The following is a 13,936-nucleotide window of genomic DNA, read 5'->3' as shown; positions in this document are numbered from 1 at the left end:
ATGCATAGCAGACACAAGATGAAAAAATCTTAATGTACTGTGATTTAAAAATGTACCATTCCAACATATAGAATTAGAACAAGAAAAAGTACAGAAATTCACACTTACAAACTCAGTGAATCACAGAAAAAGTTTATCCCTCAAATTAAACCTATAAAACAAGGAATTCTAATTCTATGTCTAGGCAAAATCATATTTCCCATCTGTTTCTTATTTTCCCTAATTTTGCAAATTTTCCTCTTAAGAACAATCAGGTAATTTTAACCAATCAGTCATTCTGATTTCTTATAAAAACTGGTCTGAAAAGGATCTTGAGAAGGCTTACATTTTATCCCTCTAACCCAACGAGATATAATTCCTGATATACACTTGTTTGAATGTGTTTTTAAATATCCATCCACTGATGGATGCCAAAATCTTCCTCCAAGCAGTGTGTGCCAGCACTTAATTATCATTACTGGTGTAATTTTTTCTACATGTCTAACTGGAAACTTTCTTGCTGAATTTAATTTTCAACACTTCTCCATAGAATCATATAATGGTTTGAATTGGAAGGGGTTGAAAAGATCTTCTAGTTCTAATCCTCTCACCATGGGCAGGATGCCACTATATCAGGTTGCCTGAAGTCCCATCCAACCTGACCTTGAGCATTTGTGGGACGAGGCATCCACAACTTCTCTAGACGGCCTGTTCCAGTGCCTTGCCTCCCTCACAGTAAAGAATTTTTTTCCTAATATCTCATCTAAACCTACCCTATTGCAGTCTGAATCCATTCCCCCTTGCCCTGTCACTACATACTCTTGTAAAATGTCCCTCTCCATCTGTTTTGTATGCTCCCTTCATGTACTGAAAGGCTGCAATTAGGTGATTCTGGAGCCTTCTCTCCTCCAGGCTGAATGATTCCAAATCTGCCAGCCTTTCTTCATAGAAGAGGTGTTCCATGCTCTAATATCTTCCTTAGCCCTACTCTGCACTTGCTCCAAGAGCTTCATCTCCTTGCTGTGTTGGGGTCTGCAGAGCTGAACATGGTACTCTGCCGAAGCCTTAGTAAACAGGTTGTTCTCCTCTTTGCACCAGTCATTTAACTTATGAAGACTACATTATGCTTTCACTGTAAAGGTCTTTAGACTAAAAATCCTACAGCTATTGCAGTCATGGACCTGTATGCTGACCATTTCAATGTTTTCCAATAGGTTCACTTTGGTAATGCAAGGCCACAGATGCTCAGTATAGCTTCCAATCATTTTATAGAGAAATCTATTAAGCAAATTTTCCCTGTCTTTTTCTTTATGCAAACAGGTATTCCAAACTCTACTATACTGTTTAAATTCAATCTATCTTTACAAACATCCCTTCAGTTTTTAAAACTATGTTGAATTCTACTGGTATATTTCTATATAATGACAGCCCACCCCAATAATGACAGGTCAGAGACTAATTCTACATTTCAAGACTAAATTTCCGTGTATGACATTTTCATCTTTCAAGCAAGGAAAGAAACAAATTCTTTTAGAATTCCATTTCAGAATGTGTCAGAAAGCATTAATTTGCCAAATTCATATACTTATTATCACATAAGACAAAGGTTTTAGTGATGCTATTCTATTAATTCCAAATCACATGAGTTAAAGAGCTGAGAAATGAGTTACAGTATTTAGTAGGAATAGAAACCCATGAAAAATATATAAATGTAATACTAAAGTGAGAACAACTGACTGTGCACTTCTTTTTACCAATAACATTATTTTTGTTGTACTTAGATAAAGAACCAAAAGAAAAAGAGTATAGCAAACACTTTTTTCCAAAACCAAAAAAAAGCCCAAACTCTATCAATGATGCCAGAAAAGCTTCAGCTTCAGTTTCTCTTTAACTACACCTTTTTAGTTGATATAATAGTGTTCCAAATCTTCTGTATCCAGTAGAACTTAACTTGTATTAGTTATGAAAGCAATTACTTGTAGTGCTGGAACAGCTCATTAAATTTTTTTTCTTTTTTTCCTTTTTCTTTTCACACCATATAATTGAGTGCTGCACCACTGGAACAATTAAACCATTGGTGAATTGTATGCGTTCATCTGAAACCTCATTGAACAGACAGATATAGCAGGTCATTCTCTCATGTTTCTTTTCTGTCCAGGCTAATACCTCCTATGTCTAGTTAAGCAATGACTTGATTAACTTAATTAACAGAAACTTTCTTAAGGCTTCAATGCTTTCTGTATAACAGATATGACACAATATATTTGATCAGTTATTCTTACATTCATTCTAATTAAAATGTACTTATTTCTTTTCTATCTTTTTATAAGTCCTACTAGCACAATATCCACATGCCAAACAGACACGTTTGATGACTTGCAACTTAAAAAAGCAGTTTAAGTGTGTTTTCATTGTATCAGATAAGACACAAGTTTAGTTTGCACACAGCAAATGAGAAAACATTACAAAATGGCATCAGATAAGCTTATAATACTTACAGTTGCACTTAAAATATCATTTGGCATAAAGAGATGATAACATTGTCATGTTTGTTTCTCCTGGCTGCATGTGGCTTCCAGGAATGGAAGCCAGTTACATTAGAATGCTAATGGTATTCTTGACATGGAGGAGATCTTTGAATTAAGAGTATCTACATTTGAATAGTAGAGATAAGTCAGTTCTTCTCTTACTGTTGTCAATAATGGAGGGGATTAATGTTGTACTATAGTCTCAGCCTACAATCCTTACCTAGGAAGATCAAATTATGTAAAGTTGTTCAGAGACACCCACACTAGTATGACAATGAGTCTCACCTAAGGCTTAGACATCACCTGTCTGTGGAGACATATAGAACATGTGTACACATGATGGTAATATTTTACTTTATCCTGCATAACCACAGACCTGGGCCATGTGAATTTGGTGGTGCTTTTAATCTGTAAGAATTATCCAGTAATGGGCAAAACTCCAAAACATAAATTAGAATCACGGAAGTTGGAGTATGATTTCTGCTACCCCAAAAAGGAAAATACTTCTTTTAGATCCTGCATTATGTTAAAATTTTCATCAATGACATAGTGGGGTTGAGTGCACTCTCAGACAGTTTGCCGAAGACATCAAGTTGAATGACACGGTAAAGGGGAAGGGACATCATCCAAGGGGACCTTGACAAGGAGAGTCTGTGCAAACCTCATGAAGTTCAACAAGGGCAGGTGGAAGGTCCTGCATGTGAGTCTATGTAATCCCAATCATAAATTCAGGCTGAGCAGAGAATGGATTGAGAGTAGCCCTGAGAAGAAGGACTTGAGGTGTGGATTGACAAGAAGCAAAATATGACTTGGCAATGTCAGTTGGAATCCAACAAAGTTATTCACAACCTGGGTCTCATGAAAAGATGTATGGCCAGTAGGCCAGGAAGGGTGGTTCTACTGCGCCACTGTGCTCTGGTGAGACCCCACTTGGAGAATTGTGTCCAGCTCTGGAGTCCTCCGTACAAGAAGGACAAGGACGAACTGGAGTGGGTCTAGAGAAGAGCCATAAAAATGATCCGAGTGCAGGAGCACCTCTCCTGTGAGGAAAGTCTGAGACAGTTGTTCAGATTGGAGAAGAAAAGGCGCTGGAGATATCTCATTGCAGTGTTTCTCTGCTTCAAGGAGTAGAGGCCTTTCCACATTAGAAAGATGGGCACAAACTATTCCGTAAGACCTGTTATAATATGAGACGTTGCCATTTGCTCTAGCCTGGGGTTCCCTAGAAGCTACATGGCGTACTTCTGCTCCACCATCATCCTCCATGGGCTGAAGAGGTCTAAAACTACTGATAGATGATGATGGTGATGATGATGATGATGATGAATAACAATAATAACAATAATATTAACAATAATAACAGTAATAATAACAAAAATAATAATAACAATAATTTGTATTACTGGAGTAATGCTGTATGATCCAGCTCACTGATGGTGGTCTTCAGTTAGTAGCTCTCATGGCAGCTGGGACAAAACTAACTTGGCTTAATGCAAGACGTCTCACATGTCCGTAAATTACAAAGTGCAGCTAATACAAGTTTATTCTCTTCCTATCAACCTTATCTGATTATGAATTATCTTTCTTTAGGAAATCTTTTTCATCCATAATTTCTTTGACCTTCAAACTCAAACTTTTCAGAGGTTTATACCCAGATACAGAGTGATCAGAGGAGTTTTCTAAGATCTATTAATAGGGCACGTAGGTCGCACTCCACAAGTTTCCCACAGTACAGCTTTTCCCACTTTGCATACTGGAGTGTGTCTGAGTTTCTAGTTAGAGGTTTTCCAGGAGTTTCCCATTCAGTTCAATGAGCTGGCGCCACTAGCAGGGACAGACTCCTAAGGGTTGTCCATTCAAGTGCTGAAAGGAAAGGAAAACTGATTTCTCTGTCCACTACTTGCTTCTATTTTTATAAGCATTTAATTAGTGTTTGGTAACACAGTGGTTCACTCAGTATGAGGAAGATATCTCTAAAGAATATCAAACCTCTGAGTTAGTGCTTTTCAGGACAGTCATCTCATAAAATTTTTAAATGGACAGCTTTGCATGTGGTTGCATTGAAATAATTATCTCAGATTATAACCAATTGCCAGATGATCCAAACCATACTTGTAAACACATCGTATTTTATTTAATATTTATTATCCTACTAATTTAGCTTTAAAAGCAAATATTTTCTACAAGCACCTATAATTTTTATTAGAATTACATTTAACTGTGCTAAAGGAGAAGTCTCCCCAGAGTACTTCTGCTTCTAAAAATGTTTCATTTTTTGTTTAGGTAATTTATGTTTTCTCCACTTAGCAATTGCGTTTTGAAATTTGCCCTGTGCATTTAGAGAGGCATAACTATGCTTTTTCATCTATACACTCAAACAAATATTATCACAAGATCAGATGTAAAGTACTAATGATTTTAGTTGAGGTTACAGGAAATCTAGAGGGTATGAAATCTACAGAGTATGAAATAAAGTATCACAATAAAATATTCTATTTTCAGCAGCTGCTGAAAAATTTGCAGTTATCACAGAATCATAGAATAAACTAGGTGGGAAAAGATCTTTGAGATCATCAAGTCCATTATGAAGGCCCTTACTAAAAATCATGGCTATGTAGGCAATATAGCCACATTTTTAGAATGTCTTAATATAGAAAAATCTGCTCAGGTTCACAGAAGATAAATAAAGAATACAAAAATGCAACACTCTGAGAGTTTGCACGAAAGAAGCATAATTCCATTTTTAACAAATACAATTCCAGTCAGATTTCTACCAGAAAACTTGGGAATCTAGCCCAAGAACAAAAGGGATTAAATGCCCTGGGCTCTTTCAGCACCTGTGCATGTTATACACTTCAAATCATTCCAAAAAACCCAGTTAATATTTTTTTATTGGTGACTCAGAAAAGCTGTTCAAAAATATCATTATTATTAGCAAAGCCTTAGAGATTTATTTTCCCAAATACAGGCAAATTTCTGCCATGTTTACATATAAGGTGGCTTTGTAAAATATATCTTCTCTAAACAGCACTGATTTGCTGCTGTTGTGTCCTCAGACAAGTATTTTTAAAATACAGATGTTTAGGAAAAAGTCAGATGACTGCTCAGAATTCCATGGAGGAGAATAGTGACCAGTTTCATCACAAGTAGTGCATCACTGGCAATAGCCCAAGATAAAGGTGTGAGATATAAATATGTATCACTGCCAAGAAAAGCATTTGTAAAGCACAATGAGACAGGACCATTTCACAGCTTTTGCTCTGTTTTGACTATGTATTTTGGAAATGAAAATGAGAAAGCTAAGGAAAAATAAAAATAAAAAAAAAGATAAATAGAATAGCAAGCAACTCAAATACAGATTTGACACTGAATAATATCAAGGTGTGTAGACCTAAGAAACAGATTTGATTTTCCAGATTCCAGCCAGGACAAGGTTAATTACTGCAGTAGCTGTGAGGGGACATGGCCAGGACACAGAGGTTATGTTATATCCTCACACCATTTCCAGGGATAAGGGAAAGGGAGAAGAGTTTCATTCTGGTTGAAAAAAACGTGATGGTGTGAGCCTTCTGGTAATATCTGGTTTTGGGGGCTGGGGGGAGGGCAGAGTGTATACATGAGTTTGTTCTGACTTATATCCTCTGTCATTGGTATTCCTGCTGCTGCAGTACATTTTATCTCATTGTGGTTTCCAGGAAATTGTTCTTAACTCAACTCATGATCTTTGCCTTTTGTGCTTTCAGTCATAGCCGGGAAGAGGAATGGTGCACGGTTTTAGTGGAAGCACTAAATTGGAAAATACCATTTCTAAACCATGACAGGGGTTTATAGTACTGTTCCTCTTAATGTATTGAAACATGAATTACTGAAGGGTTTTTTTTTTTTTTTCTCCTTAAGAACAATGCAGTATACGGCAGATTTAACTACGTGCATTCATACCTTAAAAACACAGACCACAACATGGTGAAGTCGTCTTGTGGAAGAATTCTTTAAAATCATAAAATATGACTTAATAAACTTAGTCAGAAACCAGCAGGTTTAAATTCATAACTGAAACATGCGCAAGTTGTCCTCTCACTACCTGTCTGTACCAAACACCGTGTCAGGGGCAAACTGGTGCTGAAAATATCAGATACCTGTTGACTAAGAAGATTGACCAAGAAGAATTGAATGATCCCATCCAAATATAAAGACAGTAAACTGTAAAGACTAATTGTAGATAATAAATCCTCACATAAATTATTAATATAATTTATTGATACTTACGTATTTATGAAAAATATACTTCAGCTTCTCTGTTGAGATATGATGTTATTGCTTACTGTTCATTGTAACTAAATTAAATGCAGTCATATTCTGTCCATGTGCCCAAATAAAATGTAATGAAAGCAAGTTCAAAACATGCTTTTTAGTCACAGTGATCTATTTCATGCTCATTGATCTCAACTTACCCATAAGTAAAAAGTACCAAGAGAAAATCCCCAGGTTGTTACTGGAGAATTTATTAAAATCACATTATGTCAGCTACAAAAATATTCATTCTTCTTATATACTTACATTCTAACTGCACCAGTTTTGCACAAAGTTTTTAAGTGGAATGAAATCTGGTATTTATAGATAGTCTGTTAAACTCCAGAATTTATTGCACAATACAGATTCCTGCAATTTAAAAACAAAGTTTATTTTTCTGAGAGGCTAAAAGTCTAAGATTATTTTTAGATTTTCAGATTCTGAAGCCTGAAGTTTGATGCATCTTTATAGTTTGTAACCTAATATCCTTATTTGCACATTGGTCATATATTTCAAGTACTTTGATGAAACAAAGAATCTAACACAACAACAGCTCTCTAATGCATGAAATAATCATGTACTTACACCCAAAGGCAATTCAGTACTAGAGATAATGTACAACAAAATTCAGGAAAAAAAATCAACTCAGTGCATCACAGAAATTGCAAAATTTTCAATTCAGTATGAACCAGTTAATTTGTCAACAAACTAGATAATATTATTGTATGGCAACCCAACATTTTGTAAGGTATGATTCTGCTTATTTCCAGTTTGAATGGCATGGCTGGATATACAAACCACAAATATTAAGTAGAAATAAGATACTGGTAGTAACTGTCTGTAAGACATAGTGGGTCTCTTCCACAATATTAGGCTTTGTTCTAGTGTTCTTATTTTGTAATGGAAGTTAAAAATTTTTGAAAGAGATCTGTGAGTAATAAAATAAAAATTTAAGATTTTCACTATTAAATTTGCCAAGAGATGGAGGCAATTGCAATCTTCTAAGACCATCTTTTGCTGCTGATAAGATTTTTCTTAGCATAAAGGCCACACTATACCTGAGTAGTTGTATGTTCTGGTTTAAAAAGTAATTCTGGACTGAAAATTAGCAAATTTTAAACAGCAATTTAAAATTACTCAGGAGGTCATGCAAGATTATCATAACATCTTTCTTTGACAGTAAAAGCTGCCACCCAGTGTATGAATTAGCAGAAGACACATGTAAGAATATTAAACTGAAGTTCAGTTTTCAGCTGCTTTCACAGGCTTCAGGAAGATAAATTACTCCATGTACTCAGGGCTAAGCTTATATAACTAACATGTCGTGAGTGATAAGAATGGTATATTCTCACAATCTGGTAAATGAACTTGCTTTGCATCAATGTAAGAATAGAGGGACTTAATTTTGTCTTGGTAATTTAAAAGCATGATTAGTTAGAGTAAGAGCTAAAACTCTCAAATAAGCTTTCCTTGTTAGCCAAAGGCAGGAGTAGTTATTCAGTAAAACTGTTTATCAGCTATATTACCTATAACTGAAAAATGACACTCATTCCGTGCTACTTTGGATGAATTTTTAGAAGACTGTGAACATAAAGTTGGTATTAAATGACTTCTAGATGTTGATGAATTATGCCTATGATCACAGTAAGGAACCTGATTTATTTGGAGAATCTGAATTAAATTTTGAACATTACATTTGATACCTGCTCAATATTTTATATTATCATTTGTAGACTATTGCTAGACTTCAGTCATGCTTATCTTGTAGAGACTGTAAACAGCTCATTCAGTCTTTCATTGCTCCAGATCACTGCAGAAACCTGTTTCTGTGTCTGTGAGCATTCATAAACTCAATTTTCTCATGCTTTCACTAGAAGGGTGTTACTAACACAGTGTACCAAGATGCAGTATTATTTACCATCTTTCCACGTTTTGAATGGGGACACAAATTTTAAGTTCTCAGACAAAATTTAAAGTAAATGTGCAAAAGAGCTACAACACAACTGCTGTAACAGCAATTTTCTTTCACACTAGGTTGCTTTTTAGGTGAGAACATTGGTCCTCTAGATCTTTTTAGCAGACTGGGGAAAGATTGGCCCCTTGGAAGTCAAAATTACTGTTCTGCTGCATAAACTTGGTATGTATTTAAATAAGTCCTGACAAAAAGTCTAGTTATAAACCATCACAGGCCATTTAAAGAATTAAATTAATATAAAAATTTTCTTTTTATAGCTGTTCTTCCATCAGTTTGAAGGATATTATTTTCAAAGGCAGACACACAGGATTGTTGTACAGATTAGCCACACCATCTGCCTATATTTACCAGATCACATTTTATTTTTATAATTTATATTTTTCTGATGTTATTAGCATTTTCTTTTTAAATTAATCCTCTATATTACTCAAAGACAAAGAGTGTCAGATATCTTATAGATCAGACCAATTTCAGACTCTCTTTAGGACATATCTTTTTTTAAAATCCCATTTTAATAGAAAAATGGCCATAGACTAGTCTCCTAGAAAATATTTTTCTCCATAATATATGCCTCAAAATGCATCATTAAATGCCTTGAACATTTGACAGTAAGTAGCAAGGTAACTACCATCACATTGTCTAACTCATAGGGTGCAACAAAGGACTTTCCTAATAAAGTATGTGTTCAAAAATGCTAACTAAATGAAGACATAGCAATGAAAGAACCCTATTCCTGCACTATTGAGAGAATTAACCTAAGTTTCACTAAATACCTTAGGAAAGACAGACTTGCATGTGGCTGAGAAACACACTTAGGATATATTTAACCTAGTTAATGACATTGAAAGCTGAATTAAAAAGAAATATATTATAGTTTAAGGACATTTTAATAGGTACTAAAACAGGCAGAGAGCACAAATACTGCCCTGGCTTAGCAAACAGGTGGATTCACTGATTAACTGAAGTTTTCTATGATATATACTACAATATTGTCCAGAATTATGAGTTTTAATAAATTTATGCCTGAAGGTACTGGCCTTGAGCTTAATGTGTCAGTCACAGTAACTAAAGTGCATGCTAAATATTTTGAAGTCCACTGAGGGACTTCTATAGTTTCAAAGAGTTTATGTGGTTTTATCTTCCTCTGAGCTTATAAAAAGTATAGAATTCAAGTGCAAAGTTTAGAGTAAATGACAACAATTATGACAAAAAATTTTTAAAATGTAAGGTGTCAGCATCCACCTCTGCTAAGACATTATGTTTAGAATCAGAGAATCATTCAGGTTGGAGAAGACCTCCATGAACATTGAGTCTAACCTTTTATCATCACTTTTACAAATAGACCATAGCACAAAATGCCAGTCTGTTTTAGGTTATTTCTTTTACACCTCCAGGAATGTTAACTTCATCACCTCCCTGTCTCAATTTCTATCAATCCTTCCCACTAACAAATTCGTTCTAATGTCCAACCTGAACCTCTCCTGGTGCATCCTGAGGCCATATCCTCTGTCCTGTCACTGATCACCTGGGAAAAAAGGCCAACTCTCACCTCACTACACTCTTCTTTCAGGTAGTTATAGGCAGTGGTAAGGTCCCCCTGAGCCCCTTGTTCCTCAAGCTAAACAATCCCTGCCACTTCTCATAGGACTTACTCCTGAGACCCTTCACCAGCCCCCTTGCCCTTCCATGGACTCACTCCAGCACCTCCATGTCCTTCTTGTACCGAGGAGCCCAGAACTGCACACAGGATTTGAGGTGCAGCCCCAGCAGATCTGAGCACAGAGGGACAATCCCTGCCCTGGCCCTGCTGGCCACACCATTGCTGACACGGGCCAGGATGCCATTGGCCTTTGGGGACACCCGGCACAGCTGGCTCGTGTCCAGCTGCTGTTGCCCAACACCACCAGACCTTGGCTGCTGGGCAGTTTTCCAGACACTTCTGCCTCAGCCTGTAGCACCGCACGGGGGTTTTGGGACCCAAGTGGGTGAAGTATCACTCTAACAGGTACAAAAATACTTTTACTTGAAGAATAAGAGCTACTGGGTACTACTGAATATATTGGTAATAAGTTTTTTCAATAGCACTTTATCTCACATGATGAACTAATTTAAAGTTTTAATCAGTATCTGACAAATTTTAGTTTGCTTCCTCATGGCAAAAAAGCTACTAATACAAAAACAACAGGATTATTCAAGAAAGGATTTTAAAAAATATAGCCTGATATAGCTCTTGATACTATTTTGGTTTATCTTGATTAAAATAACGAAATACTTAAGCATTCAAGTTAATGAAAACTAGATTAGGTAAAGTATAGAGGCAGTGAATTTAAGATTAAGGTTACATAAATTCAGGTATTGCTGTGTCTACTAAATCTGACAAACATGTGCGTACAAGTTTGTTATTCAGTTTTTAATCTCTGACTTTTACAAGATATTGGAAAGTAATTTACAGAACAGCCTTTAGGCCCAGCAGTATCATACATATGCACAATAAATAAGACTCAATCTGGCTCAATTTCAACTATTTTCTAGGTTGAGACTTAGGGGGATTTTTTTAATTAAACATTTTAGTAGCTACAAAAAAAAAAAAAAAAAAGAAAAAAAGAAAAAATTACCACTGGATAATATTTAATCCACAACAGTTAACTTTATCTATTTCCAGAAAGGAACATCCAGAGATGTAAATTTCAAATCTTTTCCACAAATAGCATTTAAAAATGCCTTAACATTATAAAGGAGCAAGAGCTTATTTCCTGCTAATGTAGGAACAGAATCCACAGTATTTCAGTGTTGTTATGATGTAGATTCCAAGATAAATTTGTCATTCCAAATATGAAAGGTTGATATCTTTTAATAATTGCAAGAAATCTCTTTTGCTAAACAAATACAAAAAATCTGAGAAATCTGATTATTTTATTAGCAAGTTTATTTGGATGAACTTTTACCTTAAAAATTAGAGAGAAAGGTCTTGTTCTCTATTATTTTAAGTGACTGCCCTATTTGGAAAAATATAGTTTTTTTTTAATTTATTTACTAGCTCTTCCATTTCTTTCCCTATTTTCATTTCCACATCGCCTTTTTCTCTTTCCTCTCTTACCATCTTTTTGCATTTGCTTCTTTACTTAAAATATTTTTTGTTAAAAATTATGCATGTTTAAAAATATTTCTAATTTAATAAAAATAACATTTTCTTAAACATTCTTGTCCCCAAAGTGTTTTTAAAATAAGAACTCCTTCTGAAATTCCTATGCAAAATCTTGTCTTTATAAATTTACATTAACACTAAGTATGGCTTCCACTTGAAGAATTCTTTTTTCAGATGAAATTCCAGAATTCTAAGAGTTAATTTGAACTTGTTAGTCTTGGAAACCCTGTTTAATATATGCAAAACTTTGGAAGAAGGTCAAATATCATATAAATATTTTCCATCATTCACCATCCAATTATAGTATTCAGGATTAGCTGTCAGGACTCTAGACCTTCAGATAATTATTGATTATTTGTCAGATTATGCTCATATGGTCAGTATTACGGCAGATGAATATTTGTACAGCCAAGTAATATTTGATAGTAAATGTGTACATACTGTTTAAGATAGAAATGTCAATGAATCCATTCTGGTGATTGAGAGGAAAGTGCACAGATCATTAAGATCCACCTTTCCCTAACGGTCACAGGACCAGAAAATACAGAACATGATCAAATTTTCTTTTTCTTATTGAGGCTGATTTGAAACAAAAAATATCTATCATAGCTTAAAGATGTGGAAGCACAATATTTAAGAGGCAGAGTGAGTGAACAGTTTTGTTTCCATAAATATGTTTATACTGTAGCATGGTTAACCAAAATTACTAGATAGTACCTTGTAATTTTGTAAAAATTAAAATAAATCCTCCAAAATTAATACTCAGTATTTATTTTTTAAATCTAGATACAGACTATTATATCTAAAGTGTCTAGATCTATAACACTATTTTGACATTTAACTTTATTTTCCTCTTTGTTCTAAGCACTTTGGTTCTAGACTCCGTAAAAAGATACAAAGACAGAGAATGACAAATGTCAGAGAATGAGATTTTATAAAATTGGGAGACACCATCTTAGTCTGCTAGAAGTAAGCAGAAGTCTTCCATATTTTGTTTCTGGCAGACAAAGTTACTATACTATGCATCAAATCCAGGTGAGCTATTTCTCAAATAACTAAGGAGCTAATGGCTATCCTGTCAAGGTAATTGGAATTAAGAATGCTTCCCTTGAGCTATGAAAGTTCAAGATGCTGTGTTGTCTTTAGGACAGCCACAGTTTAACACAACAATCCATCTCATATGATTTCATTCCTTATGCTGCAGAGCAGTTTAACAAAGAGAAAAAATGAGCTTCTTACTTGCTTGACCTGAAATTAAGTATGCACTTTGGATGCCCAACTGGTACAGCCAGTTTCTCCTTGACTGGACCTGATGCTTCAGTGTTGGAAGTCTAGGAGTTGGGGAATGAAGGCAAAAACATTAACTTGAACTGTAACCAAACCCTTTTACTAATGAGCTGCGCATTAACATAATCCAGCTCCAGTTTTGTCAGAAAAATAATTAAATATTTATCATACTAATCAAATAGGTTTCATCTGCCAACAGGGAAGGAAAAGAATGTGGCAGTATTTGAAAAGAAAATACCAAAGAATAGTCATCAGAACTTGATCACATACTCAAAAGAGTTCCTGTAAGACAGTACAAAGTTAAAAATGAAACAAGGTGAATGAAGATGTTGCTCATTGATATTCTTTTAATTAAAAAAGAAAAAAAGTTCAAAGGGAATTTAATGAAAACAATGGTAAAAATATTACAAAAGTATGCCTCATGTTGTACACCACTGAAAAAAAAATGCAGATAACTATGCAGCAATCAGCCCTAGTTGGTGTTCCAGTCCCTGTATTATGTTGTATGTGCATGTCATTTATTAATTAGAGCTATTGAGCACACTATAATACCCTTGGAGAACCACACCTTGTTTTTCCTAACCCATGGAATATAATCAGCAGATTGCTTCTAAATAGAAACACTGCTGAAACATAGCATATAGGAAATTATCTCTGGAGTTTTAACCCACTGTTTCTCACAAGATAAAAGTATTATAGCTTGTTCTTCCTCTTCAGTGGTCAGCCTTTTCA

The sequence above is a fragment of the Ammospiza nelsoni genome, chromosome 3 (assembly GCF_027579445.1).
Source record: "Ammospiza nelsoni isolate bAmmNel1 chromosome 3, bAmmNel1.pri, whole genome shotgun sequence".
NCBI lineage: Eukaryota > Metazoa > Chordata > Aves > Passeriformes > Passerellidae > Ammospiza > Ammospiza nelsoni.
The sequence above is the reverse complement of the archived record's forward strand: the minus strand, read 5'-3'. Positions refer to the sequence as shown.